This window comes from Prosopis cineraria, unplaced genomic scaffold (assembly GCF_029017545.1).
Source record: "Prosopis cineraria cultivar Desert tree isolate PC_DT_omini unplaced genomic scaffold, ASM2901754v1 PC6, whole genome shotgun sequence".
Taxonomy (NCBI): domain Eukaryota; kingdom Viridiplantae; phylum Streptophyta; class Magnoliopsida; order Fabales; family Fabaceae; genus Prosopis; species Prosopis cineraria.
Genome location: NW_026555337.1, coordinates 33,976,534 through 33,993,368, shown reverse-complemented (window position 1 = coordinate 33,993,368; position 16,835 = coordinate 33,976,534). Strand labels below are relative to the sequence as shown.

The window sequence follows — 16,835 nt, the reverse complement described above, 5'->3', positions numbered from 1 at the left end:
CAAAAATATAAATATAAAACGCCATAAAAAATAATGGTTAAATAAAAACATATCATATATGAGAGAGATGGGTGATGGTTTTTAAATAAAAACACATTTCATTTATTTTCAGACTTTAATTAACGGGTGTTTAAAACACCTGTCATTTATTTTAGCCCAATGTTTCATTTTCTGGAAGGAAAACAAAATAAAAAAATTGAACTTTAAATGATGGGTATTTTTTAAATATAATATTTTAAATATTTTTTATAACTTTAATATAGTATATTACTTATTAATATAGGGTAAGAGTCTATGTGAGTTGTTGGCAAATAGCCCGAATTTTCATGTGGTTACTATCGATTGGGTGTTTAATTTTTCTAGGAGACATGCTACATAATATGCCACTCCTTGAGTCCTATATACGTGTTGCTATTGATGTGTTAAAAGATTTGAACTATCCGCTACCTATTCCCATCGAGGACACAAGAATTGTTGGAGAGGCGATGGGTAGTTTTGTTGGATGGAAAGCTAGTCAAGTTAGGATGCCAAGTCTAAAAAAACTAGCAAAGATGCACAGTCAAAAAAAAGATAATACCCCAATTTAGGTTCTCCTCTAAAAAGGAAGTCTCTTATAAAGCTGTGTCTGAACAAAGCCTCAATTGCTAAGTCAACACAAAAATTTACTCCATGTATATGCAATGATTCATAGGTCTAATCCTCTGGTCCTGAAAATTCCATTTGAGGCTGGTATATATGGTGAAGACGGATATGAGATGCTTTCGCTTGATGTTATTGATGAAGTACTTCAATATGATATAACCAGTCTCACTGTTCTTAACTTCTACAAACGGTAATTTTTTTTCCATATATGAATAATTAATATTTTAAATATAAACCAATTCATTTCTTGTATTTATAATAGGTGCTTGTATGATAAATTTGTTGTCTCTTTTGATTTATAAATGAAGTTCGTCTTCATTAGTCCTCATGAAGTGGGTGCACATGCCTTAATTAAAAGTGACAAAATTTTAAAACAAGCAAAGGCATTAAGTGAGAATTTTAAAGCAAGGGCTCGAAAGAGAACATTATTCATATTACCATACTGTCAAGGGTAATGTAATTTTCACTTATCTTAATAATTTTTTTATTTTTAATTTAATGGATTAATTATAATTTTGCAACACTTGTTACTACTATTAGGGACCATTAGATGTTGATCGCTACCAAACCATTCGGCAACACTCCAAAGATATATTATCTTGATTCTCTTAGAGGGGAACCAGGGAGGAGACAAATTTTATTGGAGTTGATTAATATATAAGTGCATAAAATATTTCACATATTTATTTAATTATTTAAATTTCATACTAACATATTTTTTACTGTTTCATTAGGATAATTGTGTTATACTGTACTAACACAAAACAATCAATTCCAAGATCCTTTACAAATTTTGATGCAGCCTACACTTAGAATATAATTAAGGTAATTGAAATTATTTATTAAATTAAAATTTAATGCATTAATACATATTTATCGATTCTTTAATTTTTAGTGTCCAAGGTAAAAGAAAAATAGTTTGAATTATGGCTATTGCATCATGAGATTCATGAAGGATATCATTATCCATAACGAGAGCATAATTTTCGAGATGGTATGTCAACAATATTAACTTTTAAATTATAAAAATATTTAATGTATTAAAATTAATATATGGCAAATCATTTATATATTGTAGTACTATGATGATTCTTATGTTGAAGAATTAGGGGATGCAGAAATAAATGAAGTAATTGAAGAATATTGTCAATACATTTTTTTAAGTATAGATCTCATACAAAGAAGATCAATAGAACTATCTTGAAAAAGTAGGTAAGAAGTTTATATTTTTAATAGGTAGTTTATTTTCGAAAAATAATTTACTTTATGTAATTACATTTGTTTACTGATTAATTTTAAAATTAAAAATTAATAAATTTCGTTGATATTCAACTTTGGAATGGCTGGTTGCTGCTATTTTGATTTCTTTTTGTAGGAGGCATGGTATAAAAATAGTCCCTATATTAAAAAAAACCATATAATAAATGACAGTTATATAAATAACTGTCATTTATATTACAATAAATAACGGGTAAATAATTTATCTGTCATTTATCTGGACTCTAAATGACGGGTAAACTACTTACTTGTCATTTAAAGTATGGTAAAATCTATTACCATACTTTAAATGATAGGTAAATAAGTTACCTGTCATTTAAATCCACAATAAATGATGGGTAACTTATTTACCCATCATTTAAAGTATTCTTTAAATGATGGGTAAATTTACCTGTCACTTATTCTGAATTTAAATGACGGGTAACTTATTTACACATCATTTATATTCTCATTTGGTTTGAATTTCTGTAAAAATTTTATTTTAAATGAAGGTTTTATAATCGTCATTTATTGATGAACTTTAAATGTCAGTTTCATAAATGATGCGTATTAACCATCATTTATTCTTTTTTTTTTGTAGTAGTAATACTGTGAAGGAAAGTATTTGGCCAAGTGTAAAAGATTTAAGAATATACATCCCCATTTTCAAGCATAATAGCAAATTGAAAAAAAAATAATGCTTATAACAATTTTCCATATCAAAAGAGTTAGTCACACAAGTTATTGACAAGTAATCGAAAGTAATTAAGATTCAACTCATGATTATCATTATCAAGGTCACATACAAACAACTATTTGCCCTTACTCACTACATGCATGATCACACCTCCCTTATATCCTCCTTATTCCTTTGACATGAAACCATGGGTTATAACATAATAGGATAGTCTATATTCCATGACTTCCCTAACCTAAACACTTGTGAGAGGATTACCCAGCCAAGGCATACCCAACTCACTTGTGGAATACGGTTTCTTCCATTTCTCACACTATGGGGTGTCATATACCCTAGACTAGCTTCCTTATTAAACCAGTGGATAGCTAGCTAGGTTCCGGTCCCTCATTGAATTAATGGGACAGTCCCTCGTTGAATAAATGGGATAATATAGATATAATCTATTCGGCAAACAATCACATGAATTGGGCCTTACCACCTGGATTTTATCATCTACTCCTCTTCTTAGACGAACTCCCGCCTCTCAAGATCATACAATGCATATTCATGCAATAATTCAAACTTTATACAATTCATAGAACTTCACCTAATCAATTTCATTAAACTTCATCATTAGACAAATCATTAGACTTCTTAAACATAATTTCATGGAATTTCAAACCAAATAAGTCATTGAACTCCAATTTCACAATCATTGTACTTCAAACTTTCAAAATTATTGAACTCCACTATTTTAAACATCATTGAACTTCTCTTAAAGAAAAATTCATATTACTTGTCAAATCACAAAGTCATTGAACTCTCAATAAACATAATATGAAAATCCACCGATATTGTTCACAAAGAATTTCACATCACAAGGCATAAAACTCACAAAATCAATCTAGTGAATTTTCTAACAAATCAAGCTACACTTGCATTTCATTTTAACTTACACATTTCAATGATCAATCATAAATTCATAAACTAATAAACACAGAAAAGCATAAGATAGAATTTTCCTGGTTACCTCAAAACTTTGAGAGGTTAAAAGTTTCACCTCTCAATTACTCACTCCCAAAACTTTCAAGAAGCTTGAATGGTGTCAATAGTAGTTATTCTACAAGCATTTACCATACAAAACATCAATATCCATATTTGAGCTATTTTTTACTAACATTTCAACATTTCTTAATACTCAAGATTTATTATTGATTCATGCAAAAAAACTCATAAGGCTTCTTAGCTTCCTTTAACCCTCACTAATAACATTGAGCTCTTAAACGATCATTAATGGAACCACATTATTCCCAACCACCATATTTATGAGAATTTCGGACATTTAATGTCCTCTAACTACTAATCATCATAAAATTATAAATACCGAGTTTACTTAGCTTCATCTACTCCTATTAACTCTATTTAAGTCAATAGGTTCAGACCCATATCTTTTATGGACCGAAATCCACCATTATTAATCAAACCCTAACTTCTACCACTAGGAAAATGGAAGAAGAGAGAAATATTTAAGTAAGGAAGCTTACCTTTGATGTTTATAAGCTCCAAATTACTCTTACAAGTCGATTTCTTCAAGCCCTAGCTTAGCTCTTTCGTCTCTCTCTCTCAGTTCCCTTTGTTTTTCTCTTCTCTTTTGCTTTAGTTTTGCAACTTAATACAGCAGAAATCTAACCATGTGCCGTAGCGGATGCACAATGCGTTATGGTGCATGGCACAAAGAGCCTCTCCCAGGTGTGTTGTCATACATGCACCATAGCAGCTCATCCACAAGCCGTGGTGTGTGGCACAAAATCACCTTCTTCAAAAATTCTTCCTCTTCATTCCCGGGTGACCTGATTCTCCTTTAGACCCGCGTTTAGAGCTAAAACCGAGACCAAACATGCTCGTTAGGCCTCTCTGACTATACACCTCACTAATACACTTAATTAGTCTATTTGAGCTTAATTAATCTGATTTAAAATTGAGGACGTTACAATTTTAGATCAAGCCAAGCAATTAACTGTAAATTTTAAAGCAAGAGCTCAAAAGGAAACATTATTCTTAATACCATAATGACAAGGGTAACCTGCTTCTTACTTATATTAATGAATTTGTTATACTTAATTTAGTCAATTAGTTATAATTTTATAATACTTGTTAATGCTATTAGGAACCATTGGATGTTGATTGCCACTGAACCATACAGTAGCACTCCAAGGATATATTATCTCAATTCTCTTGGTGGGAAACTAGAAAATAGACAAATTTTATTAGAGTTGAATAATACGTAAGTGCAAAAAATAAGTATTTCATATATTTATTTGTTTATTTCTATATTGACATTTTCTTTCTTTTTTTATTAGGGCAATTGTGTTGTACTACACAAACACTAAACAAACAATTTCAAGTCATTTACAAATTTTGATACGGCCTATACTTGAAATATAATAAAGGTAATTAATATCATTATTAATTTAAATATTCATAATTTTTTAATGCATTAATATGGACTTATTGGTTCTTTAATTTGTAGTGTCCAAGACAAATGAAAAATAGTTTGGATTGTGGCTTCTGTATTATGAGGTTCATGAAAAACATCATTATGCATAATGAGAGCACAATTCCTACGATGGTATGTCAATAATTTTCACTTTATAATTGGTAATGAATTTAATTTAGTAAAATAAATTTATGGTGGATAATTTATAGGGTAAAGGTATAAATTTACTTTGAAACTTTTTGTCACACCCTGTGTTATTGAGGATATGATCGGCACAGAATATGATATATACTCACATTCCATAAGCCTTAATTAACCAGATATAAAGATAAAATATCAATAAATAATCCCTACTAGTCAAAAAGTCTCTAATATATATGTATATATATAATTAGAAAATTAGAAAAATCTTAAACATTTTTTAGAAAATTTGGTAGAATCTCCCTAGTAACTATGACCTCCCCAAATTTTTACAGTAATCAAACCTGTCAACCAAACCAGATAGGAGCTTAGTTCCACACTAGTATATTTCACAATGACAAAACAAGACTAAGATCAAACTACAGCATACGTGAAGCATTAAATTTATAATTTCAATTAAATACATAATGACATCAAAGTGGATGGCCAAAAAGTACTCCCACTATCCAAAAAGTAATATTGTGCCTCCATGATCAGTAGGAGGTACTGGGTCAGCTATAATGTCTGAGACTAAAGAAAGTTTTCAGTGAGTAGCGATCCAAAATTATAAAAAAAAATGAAAATAGTAACTAACAACTTAATTTAAAAAAGTCAAGGGAATGATGAAACACTTACTTTAACTAACAATAAATGACGAGTTTACTTATTGGTATAATCATGAAACCAATAACAATATTAGAACCAAATAAGTTTATCAAAAAAAAATTTGTTCATGATATATGTAAAATTTCAAGTAATGGTGCAATTTAAAAAAATGCCTTTAAAGAAACTAATATAAAAATGATAATTTTTAAATCCAATTCAGTTGGACTTTATCAGAATAAATAACAAGCATAGATATATAATCTACGAAGGTAAATAATCAATCAAGCATGGACACACAATCCACAAGGATAAGTAACCAGTCAAGTACGACTAAAAGCCACGAAACAAGTATGGCAGGAGTCACGAACCAAGCGCAGGCATAAGGCCCACGAAAACAAGCGTGAGCACACTACTCACGAATCACCAACCCTCTAATCCATATGTGTTGGTTAGCACTTCCTACAAGCACCCTATTAGCTAGATTTACCATGGCGTGCCAAAGGCTAACGGAACTGCCGTTAGCAACTAGCATTCTAAACTCAGTTTCCCTAATAAAAATCAAGCATTCATAAGGCAAGAAAGCAACTTTAAAATTTTCATGTTCAATCACGCTGTTCAATGATTATTTCCCATTGCTCCACTTCACTTTCATATCAAACATGAAATTAAATAATCAAATTGCATTAACACAAATTATTGGTAAAATCAAGATATACTCATAAATAAAACAATTATTGTAAGAATTTTAATTGAAAAAAAAGATATTGACACAATTTATAAGAAAATAATATTAAAATTTAAATAAAAAAATTTTCATAAATACATTACTAGAAATTTATTTCAAACGCTACCCACTCGCCTAAGAATTTTTCAAGAATATTAAAACTTGTTTCTCTTAACTTTTCTTTTTACTTTAATTTTAGTGATGCCTTTAATTTTCTGACAAGTAAATCATAATTTTAAAATAATTTATTAAGTAATTTTTCAAGTATTTAGTGAGCATTTAAATTCAATCCAAATAAATTCTATGATTTTCAATATTTAATTTTTTCATCAATTTTTTACTTAACATTCATAAAATAGCATCTAATATTATTCAAAACAACACCTAAATTTTTAATTCAAATATTTTCACAAACATCTTGAAGGCATCCAAATTCAACTCCCAACCATCATCCAACTATTTAATCAACTTCTAATATGAACTTAATCATTTAACATTCACCCCATTGCCAACTTAAAAATATTGCACAACAACAATTAAAGTATAATTCAATTCCTCAAAATTATGACAGCAACTTTGATGGGTAAAAGCAGAATTTTCAACCGTAGAAGAGAAGAAGTTCCGCCTACACTTATAATTACACGGCCAACTTCAGCTGCGGAGGAAGGAAAAACGAAGGTTAAACACATACATGAAGCCGACAGTTGAGGAGAAAGAATGGATGGCAACCAAACACACACATATTACTGTCGGCTACTAAACAGAAAAACGAACAAAGAACAGCGAATAAAGAAGGAGAATCCAACGACTTCAACTCTCTCAGCTGTGAATTTTTATTTTTAGTGAAGCAAGAAGACGGAACACACACACCCACGCAAATCTGGAAGGAGCAGAGCAATAACACAAACCTGGAGAGAGCGGAGAACGGTGACAGAAAAACCAGCGTCTTCACCACTACCAGAAGCCCATCACGACAGCAAGGAAGAATAGCCGTTGATGGACAGACGAGCTGTACAGCCACTCAGAAAAGTGAGTGATTGGCAGTGCGAAACAGGGGATAGGAAGAATTCGGGAGCTGGACCTTTAACAATGGTGGAAGGTGTTCTAACACACACTCACACCATCGACGGCAACAGGAATGACACCGGAATAATGAAGGGGAAGGGAGCGATCTCTCTCGGCTCTGGAACTTTCAAAAGGGCCGAAGGAGGGGAAGGAAAAATTGAGGCGGTGCGTGCGTTTGACGAGGGAAGGAAAGAACAAGAATCTGAGCACTAAAAATTAGGAAATTCAAAAAATTACAATAGAGGACACAATATTTTTATCTAATTACATAAAAGATATGGGTCCTTTAAAAATTTTCCCACAATTTTAAACTAAATAAAATTAATCTATTATTTAAAAGAATTCAAACTTTGGATCTTTGATAAGTTATTAGTATAAGTTCTACTAATTCACCACCTCCAATTTACATAAAACTAATTTAAATAAACTATAAATTGGGAATTTTTTTAAAAAAATTTAAGGTCATTACACTTTTCCACCAGGGACACTTGGTATCCTAAACTTTTTGTGAGAGCAATGTTGCCCTAAAATTTTGTAAAATGTTGCAATGTTGTCCTGCCATTAAAGTTGACCGTTTGTTGACTGTTTTGTTTAATTAGACTTGTCATGTGGCGTTTTTTAAAAATTAAAAAAATGATAAAGGTGTAAATTTACCTTAAAACTTTTCCTCTAGTGGCGCCTAGTATCTTTAACTTTTTTTTTTTGGAGCAATGTTGCCCTATTGTCAGAGTTGACCATTTTGTTTGACTTCACTTGCCATGTAGTATTTTTTAAAAACTAAAAAAAAAAACAATGCTTCGTCCTCATCAGCTTCTTCTTCTTCATCCACAACACTAAAAATGTCAAATAACTTAGAACACTAAGATGAAAAATCAAACTCAAATTTTCAACATAAAAAAACAATCAAGCCCAAATTTTTAACATAAAAAAATTAAAGACAGGGGGTAAAGAGGAGAAAAATAAAGAACTCAACTCAAGAATCTAACAATTCAAGAACAGCCCAAAATATTCATAAAAAAAGAACAAAAAATTAACAATCCAGGTTGACCAACACCAAGTAGGGAGAAGTAACAACTTAGTAAGCGATAGTTGTAGGGCTTCTCATTTAGCTCTTGTCGTGCAAATGCCAATGGTGGAGGAGGGAGGAATGAAGAGAAGAAGAATTGTTGACTATGAAGGAGGAAGAGTGATGTGCAATTGAGACACAAGGAGGGAGGGGATGACATTTTTTTTATTTTTTTTTAAATGCCATGTGGCTACCACGTGGCAAGTGAAGTCAAATAAAATGGTCAACTCCGACATCAAGATAACATTACACCGTTTTAGAAGGTTTTATGGCAACATTGCTCCTAAAAAAAGTTGAGGATGCTAGGCACGCCCAGAGGAAAAGTTAAAGTGTAAATTTGCACTTTTATCATTTTAAAATTTAAAAAAATTGCCATGTAGCAAGTCCAGTTAGACAAAATGGTCAACTCTAGTGGCAGGACAACAATGCACCATTTTGGAGAGTTCCAAGGCAACATTGCTCCTACAAAAAGTTTAGGATACCAAGTGCCCCTAAAGGAAAAGTTCCGAGGTAAATTTGCACATTTATCCTAATTTATATATTGCAGTATTATAAGGATCCTTATATTGAAGAATTTAGGTATACACAAATAAATGAGATAATTGAAGAGTGGTGCCAGTATATATTTCTAGTGTGATCATTGCACAAAGACAAAAATCAATAGAGTTAGCGGAAGTAGAATTAGTGTTTATAGTTTTACTAGTTTTCATTAATTACTTGATATTAGTTGGTAATACTTTACTTTAAAAATTTCAATACATTGATTACTTGATAAATTAGAATAAGAAATTAGTTTTTGTTTCATTTTGCATTGATTATAATTCAATTTCAATTGATATTTATGTATGAAAATGTTGGAACTGTTGTTTGGTTATTACTTGTGTAGTTGTTACAGGGAGGTTGCTATAAAAAATAGACCTCAATACTTTAAAAAAACTATAGAATAGATGACGGGTAAATAAGTTGCTCGCCATTTATAGCTACAGTAAATGACGGGTAAATATTTAATTATTATTTATTCTATGGTAATTCTTCCTTAACCAAACAATAAATAACAGGCAAAAATTTACTTGCCATCCATTGTGACTATAAATAATGAGTAAATAATTACTCATCATTTATTCTAACAAAAGGCAAAAAACATATATTTTAAATGATAAGTTATTTAACCATAATTTATATAAGGAAATAAATGATAGATCAATAACTTTCATTTATTTGGAGGACTTTAAATGACAGTTTATTTATAAGCAAAAATAATCATTATTTATGTTGTTTTTTTTTAATAGTGATAGTTCAGCGTTCAAAATGTCATTTAATCCTTAATTTAATTTTAGACTGTTTTTTTAATTTAAAGTAAGCAAACCACTTACATTCTTGAGCTACAAAGATTCATAAATGAGGTATGGCTTTTGCAAATAAGCTGATCCGCGCGGTTTTTGACTGAAAATGTAATTTTCTTCAATGTGTCTCTTGAGTTGAAAAAAACAAGGGGAAAAAAAGCATAACTGCTCCATTCCATTATTTCAAATTTAGTTTCATTTGTTCACCATTTGTCTCACAAGTGACAAAGTGCTTTGGCTATTCAGGCAATTTTTTCCCATTCAATGAATCACGTGCAACACATGGCTCATATGTCTAGTTACTAAATCTTCAGCTTTTTTTCCCCGTCAAAATTTCGTTGTGAAATAAGGGTGGAATAGACTAAATGGTAATTACAGGAAATTTTGGGAAAATTACGTGTTGACCGCTGTTGAAATTATTTCCTGATTGAATATATATATATATATATAATTATAATAATATACGTTCACTCAAACAGAATATATACTCTCTAAAAAATTTCTTAGGAATTTTTTGATAAAAATTTCTCAGGAAATTTTAATTTACATATAGAATAGTTATAAAATTAATTAATGATTAAAAAAGCCTCATATTTTTAACAGAGGAGTAACATGCATTATGGCTTGGGATTAAAATATTATGCTAATTAATCATAAAAATAATATGCACTGATTTCCCTAAAATATCCCTCCTTTTAATTATTTATATCTAGAACTACCTTGTTGATTGCACGCATCATCAAGGATAGTTTGGAAGAAAGTATATAAAAAATAAAGAAGATTGATATCTTATATTTGTTAACTAATTATTACATTTAGAACTTGAGAAATAAGCTGGGATCACTATAGTGAGTCTAACTTATTCAACAACAAATGAGATTTTTTTTTTGGGATAAATAATATTGTAAAGATGTGACCGGTTTTTTATTTTATAAAATCATAACAAAATTAATTTCTGTATAATATGTAATAGAAAAATAATTAAACATATTGTACAAAAAAATATTGTTATAAAAAGTAAGATAATTATTTTACAATCATAACGATTTACTCCCTCTAGTCCAAATTATAAGACGTTTTTCCCAACTCATCTTAATTCAAAATATAAGACACTTAGTAGGTTTTAATTTTTTTCCTATTTTACCTTTATATTTATCAACTTAGTTTATTGTATAATCTGATTGGTATTTATTACATTTTTCTCACTCTTTATGATAGCTAAAATTTTATTGGTCTACAAGGTAGATCACTCTTTTTCATGTTATAGTACTTCATTAAAAAATATTATTTTTTTATTTAATTTATTATTGACAGTTGGAAAGAAAGGTAAAAAGCAAAACTTATAATATTTATATTTAAAAATAAAGATATAATTAAATTTTATTAGTATTTGAATTGTAATTAAAAATGTATTTTGAATTGAAGGGAGTAAATGAATGTAAGAATGTTTGGGTGTTGATATATTTCCACTAACAATGACATTTAATATGCGCCCACATTTGCTCATCGTCATCGACAATGTTGTTGACAATGGGGACGCCGTGAAATGCCATGACGCTTTTTCCCAACAATCATTGTTCCTTTGCAACTTTTGAACGTCCTCGATGACTATCGCTCTCTGACATGCCTCTTTAGTTGCCGGAGGGCGTGTGTGCGGGTCACTGATTTTTCTTTTCTTTTCTTTTTTTTTTTTTTTTGCATCACACCCTCGTGCGCATCATTCTTGATGTTGTAACCATATTAAATAGGGAAATTTACATACAGATCTTATAGAACAAACTACTTTATAAATAAATATTGTGAAATGTGAAAACCAAAGTTATGTGTCTTAAAACTTAAGTATAATTTGAAATTAGACTATAAAAACAATAATACTCCCATAAATATACATTAACATTAATTAAATAATTAATTTATAACTATTTTATCAGTAATTTACAATTATAATTTTAATTTTTGACAATACAACTGTAACTTCACATATTCAATAGTTAAACTATCATGTGTTACTACTAAAGTTTAACATTAATTATTTACAATTACTTCATCAGTAATTTTTATCTATAACTTTAAGTTTTTACAATTGTAACTTGACATATTTAATAGTTAAACTTATTAGTTTAATTATTGAATAAAAAAAGTTACAATTATAAAAAATTAAAATGATAATTATAAATTACTGATGAAATAATTATAAATTATTTAATTGATGAAATGTATACATGTTTAATAAGAATATTATTATCTTTTTTATACTAATTTCAAATCACACTTAGGTTCAAAGGGGCCTAGTTGTAGTTTTTGAATATTGGTAGGATGTGCCCACTACAAGCAAGAGATATACAATATACTCCTCAGACTATAATATAAGTCATATAGTTAATTAATTCACAATTTATGAACAATGTTAATAGAAACCTTACATTCTTAAAATGTCCACATGTTTTCATTTATACCCTTATTAAATACCTTATATAAGAACCTTGGTAATAACAATTAAAATTTTAATGCATGATTTTTTTTAAAAAGAGTAATAAATGAAGTAGAGGTATAGTTAAAAAAAAACAAATATAAAAGTTACCCAATACCATATATTTTGGACCAAGCAAGGTTTCTAGAAGATGGAAAATGACTAAAAAATGTCGGGTAAATACCAATATGGATCCCTATATTTTAAGTGTATTTTATTTTTTAATCCTATTGTTTATTTATGTTGTTCTTCATTTACAATGTTTGTCGTTCTAATTTAAAATATATCTATAAGGTTTATGATTCAGTCTAAATAGTGTTTAATTTGTTGACATTGAATTAACACGATTCCAGGTTTACAGTTTAGCTAGCCTAAGTTGTGTCTTCCAGATCATCACGCAATTTAACCATGTTAGGTTCATATCAAAAAAACACAACACTACAGCTCAGGGTTTTATGAATATTTTTCAAACTATAATAACCAACATTGTAAACCAGTCAAATATAAAGAATAAATTACGGGTTAATTTTTTTGTACAATATGTTAATTTATTTTTCTATGATATATTATACTGCCATAATTTTTTTATGATTTTATTAAAAAAAAACGGTCACATCGTTACAATATTATTCATCCAAAAAAATTTCTCATTTGTCGTTGAATAAGTTAGACTCACCGTTGATCAAGGCCAAAGAGAGCAAAGAAGAAGAATCACCAAAGTATTTTTACCCAAAAAAAAAATATTAATTAAGTGAAAAAGTTTGGCTGTTGCATTTAAGAGTTTGTTTCCCACACTTCCAAAGTCATGTTAAGTACACTTGTTTGGTAACTCGTTGCAAGAATGATTTTATAATTTTTGAGACAAAGCTACTCTGATATTATTAGCTCCGGTTTTGACCATTCGATAGATTTTGGTCTTTTGGAATATCCAATCTCAGTCCTTCCTATGTCAAGGGTTATAAGCCGACGATATTGGGTGCCAAAGAGTGACAGCATAAACACCTATGCAAGCCCAAAAAGATTTACGGCCCATTGTTTTGTCGCAAGAAGCTGTGAGAAAATTTTATCTAAGAACCATAGTAACTAGTTACTTTGAATCAGGTGCACAAAATTTTGGAAACGCACTACAGACTCAGAGAGAATCTAATTGAAATAAATTCTCGGCCATGTGGAATGAGCAAATTACCATAATAGTTAAGACCAAATGATATTATGGACTTGAAAATAATGCAGGGGCCATATGTTCAGGATTGACACAATTATTGTATGCATGATGGATTTAATACATCATAGACGTAAAAAAAAATAATAATAAAGTAATCGTCATTCAAGAGAATATTTTGGTCATTTTGTTTCAACATCTTATTACATTTTAGTCTCAAAAATCCTGCCGTGTATTTTCAAAATTTATTGGATATGATTCGAAAACAACTAACTATTGTGGTCTTTTGATGAAATTGTTGGTCCTTGGACAAACTATTTCCCGGGTGTAAGAGTTCCCTTGAACCGAAGTCATTAAGTGCTGAAAATAATTGAAGGCGGTGTCATGTTACAAGGAGAACGGCGGATAGGGGAAAGAGAAACAATAATTAAGAAAACAAAAGGAGGGGAATAACACAATGGAGATGTAGGGATATAATGCTATGAATAATTATAATATGATATTTTCAACACCACTGGACCGTTGCTATATTATTTGTGGAGAAGAGCTTTTTGTCTTCGCTGCATGGAAGTATCTGACGCTCCTTCAATATTTGTACACACACATACACGGAGAGATCCGTTTGATGATTATGTGTGCGTAGCTGTATGTAAATCTATATGTATAGTAAAGCAGAAGAATATATATGACTTGGAGTGGGACTATCATCATCATGTAGGGCACGTCCTTTTTTAGGGATAAAGTAAGAGACACATGCGTCGAGTGGAGGATTGGCCCACACCAGTTCTTGTAGCTGTATGTTTAATCTCTAAACCTCCCTCACTTCATCGGTTCTACCTTTTATATGTATACCGACGGTTAAACAGATAGTAGCTGTATGTTTAATCATGCATGAAAATATTGCCCCTTGTAGATAGTTTGTAATAACCCATATTATTATAATTCAAATAATAAGATAAATTTATTGTATTTTATTAATTGTTGGAGAATGAAGTTTTGCAATCGTTAAGTAGGTGTTTATGATTTAAATTCTATGGGGCTGTTAAAATAATATAAAACAAATAATAATAAAATGTGTTTAGTTGTTTAGAAGCATAGTCATGCAAATATTGATATTGGAGAATTTTGGAAATTAAAAAATTGAATAAGTAGAAGCTTGGTCATAGTTTAAGGTTTATTGCCTACAAAGTTTTCAACAAAATGACTCAGAGGGATTATTGTTATATAATGACATTATATATATGATGACAATATTGTTGATTGATTAAATAAACTATCATTAGAAGACAATTATTTTTATGGAATTTGGGAGGTTGGTTGATTCAAATATCTATTTTGTAAAATTTTTGAGAGTTAGAATCAAGGAGGAAAAATGTTTGATTTGAGCTTAAGAACTAATGCATGAAAGATGTTTGACAAAAATGTCTACTAGAAGAAGTTTTTATCTAATTATGTAATTGATGAATTCCATCAATTCTTCTGAGGATGCATTTGGTATGGGTTAGTTAAGTCAACTTAGCCTTGTAGAGGATTTTGATTATGTAGTTATTGGGTGGATAATTGCATTTTGGAAATTGCATGGTTGATGATTTATAAATTATGGTGTTGATTTATGACTCATTTTGGAGTGCACATAAAGTGTTTGATAAAGTGGGTTATAGAAGTATTTTTTTTAAATTTATAAAGTTGGGTGTGCACGCATGTAATGTATATATCTTGATTAAAATTTAGTTACTTGTGCTTGAGGTGAGTTGGAAAGACAAGTATAATATAGACAAAGCTTTGGACACACACGCGTGCAAGTATTGTAAGGATTGAAGGATTTTGGGTATATATTGGATTGATTTGGGAACTTAGTGACTATAGTGTTGTTATAGGAAGGGAGTTTATTAAACTTGGATAAAAGTCACTAAAATTTATTATTGAATAGGGGATTTGAAGAAAAAAAATCTCGATTAAGGTAGTAAGGAAGGAATGAAGCTTTAAAGAGTGAGTTTTGCATTTGGTAATATTGCAGGTAAGTGGATAACGTCTCAATCAATTATACATTTGCAAATTTCCTTTTATCAAATATTATTTTCAACAATTTACAATTATCACTGTATGTTTCTCTAGCATTAATTATTGTTGTTAATTAAATTTCTTTAGCTCTTGAAGTTCTCATGATATATATAGTACTTATAAGTTATGAAAAAAAATACTTTTATAAATTTTAGTACTCTTTTATTCAATAAAGATAATCATGGAAACTGGTGAATAAGTGTATATTAGTTGTAAATTTTTATATTTAAAAGAATTGATATTTTAAACAGTTCATGTGAGTTTAATATTGAGAAGAAAAACTTTTCTTTTGAAAGTGATAATTTTCTCCTATAGTTGAAAAGACATTTTAAGGGGACTTTATATAGAACACTGATTGTTAATGACAGTTTGTTAGTCCTTGATGCGCCATGGTCAATGACTAGCTAGTTTGATTTTCATGAGCTTTGTTCTCAAGTTTGTTATTCATAGGCCTTGTATTCGTGTTTGTTTTCGTGGCTTCGAGCCGCATTTGGTTAGCATTATCCTCGTGGGTTGTGTGCTCACGTTTATTTCATGGCTTCGACCACGTTTGATTAGTTACCCTTATGGACTGTGTGTCCACATTTGTTTTTGCGGCATAAATCACATTTGGTTATTTACCCTCATGAACTGTGTGTCCACATTTGTAAATTATTATGATAAATCCCCTAAAAATGTATGAAATTTTTATTAATTGGTGATTTCAAACGTAATGGTTTTTAATTTAATAAATATTGTTATTCTTATTTATTATTTAATTATTTTAACTTATCAAGATCAAATGGTATAACTGCTTTGTCATTAAAGATTCAAATGTTCTTGTTATTGAAGTTATATAGAACTTTTATTTTTAGTAAATTTATTTACATTGAATTACTTTTTCATTTAATTTATATAACAATTGTATTTTATTCATTTAATTTTACAAAAATATTATAGTTTGGACGTTATTTGTTGAAAAAAATATTTTTTGGTCTCAACTAGCTTGTACCTCCATCAGATCATTTAAGAGATTTTTTTCTACTGGACTAAAGTTGTAACGCCATTTTGGTTAATGTCTATTTTATGTAAAATTTTAATCTATAT

The 16,835-nt window shown here is 29.6% G+C and overlaps 1 long non-coding RNA gene across 1 annotated transcript; it reads right to left on the bottom strand.

The window, feature by feature from the left end:
- Positions 1 to 2,708: 2,708 nt before the first annotated feature.
- LOC129312505 (uncharacterized) lies at positions 2,709 to 7,865 on the bottom strand. Its single transcript, XR_008593604.1, has 3 exons — positions 7,491 to 7,865; positions 4,120 to 4,454; positions 2,709 to 3,695 (listed from the first exon to the last, which is right to left on the bottom strand). It is a non-coding gene; the product is annotated as an uncharacterized LOC129312505 (long non-coding RNA).
- Between the last annotated feature and the right edge of the window lie 8,970 nt (positions 7,866 to 16,835).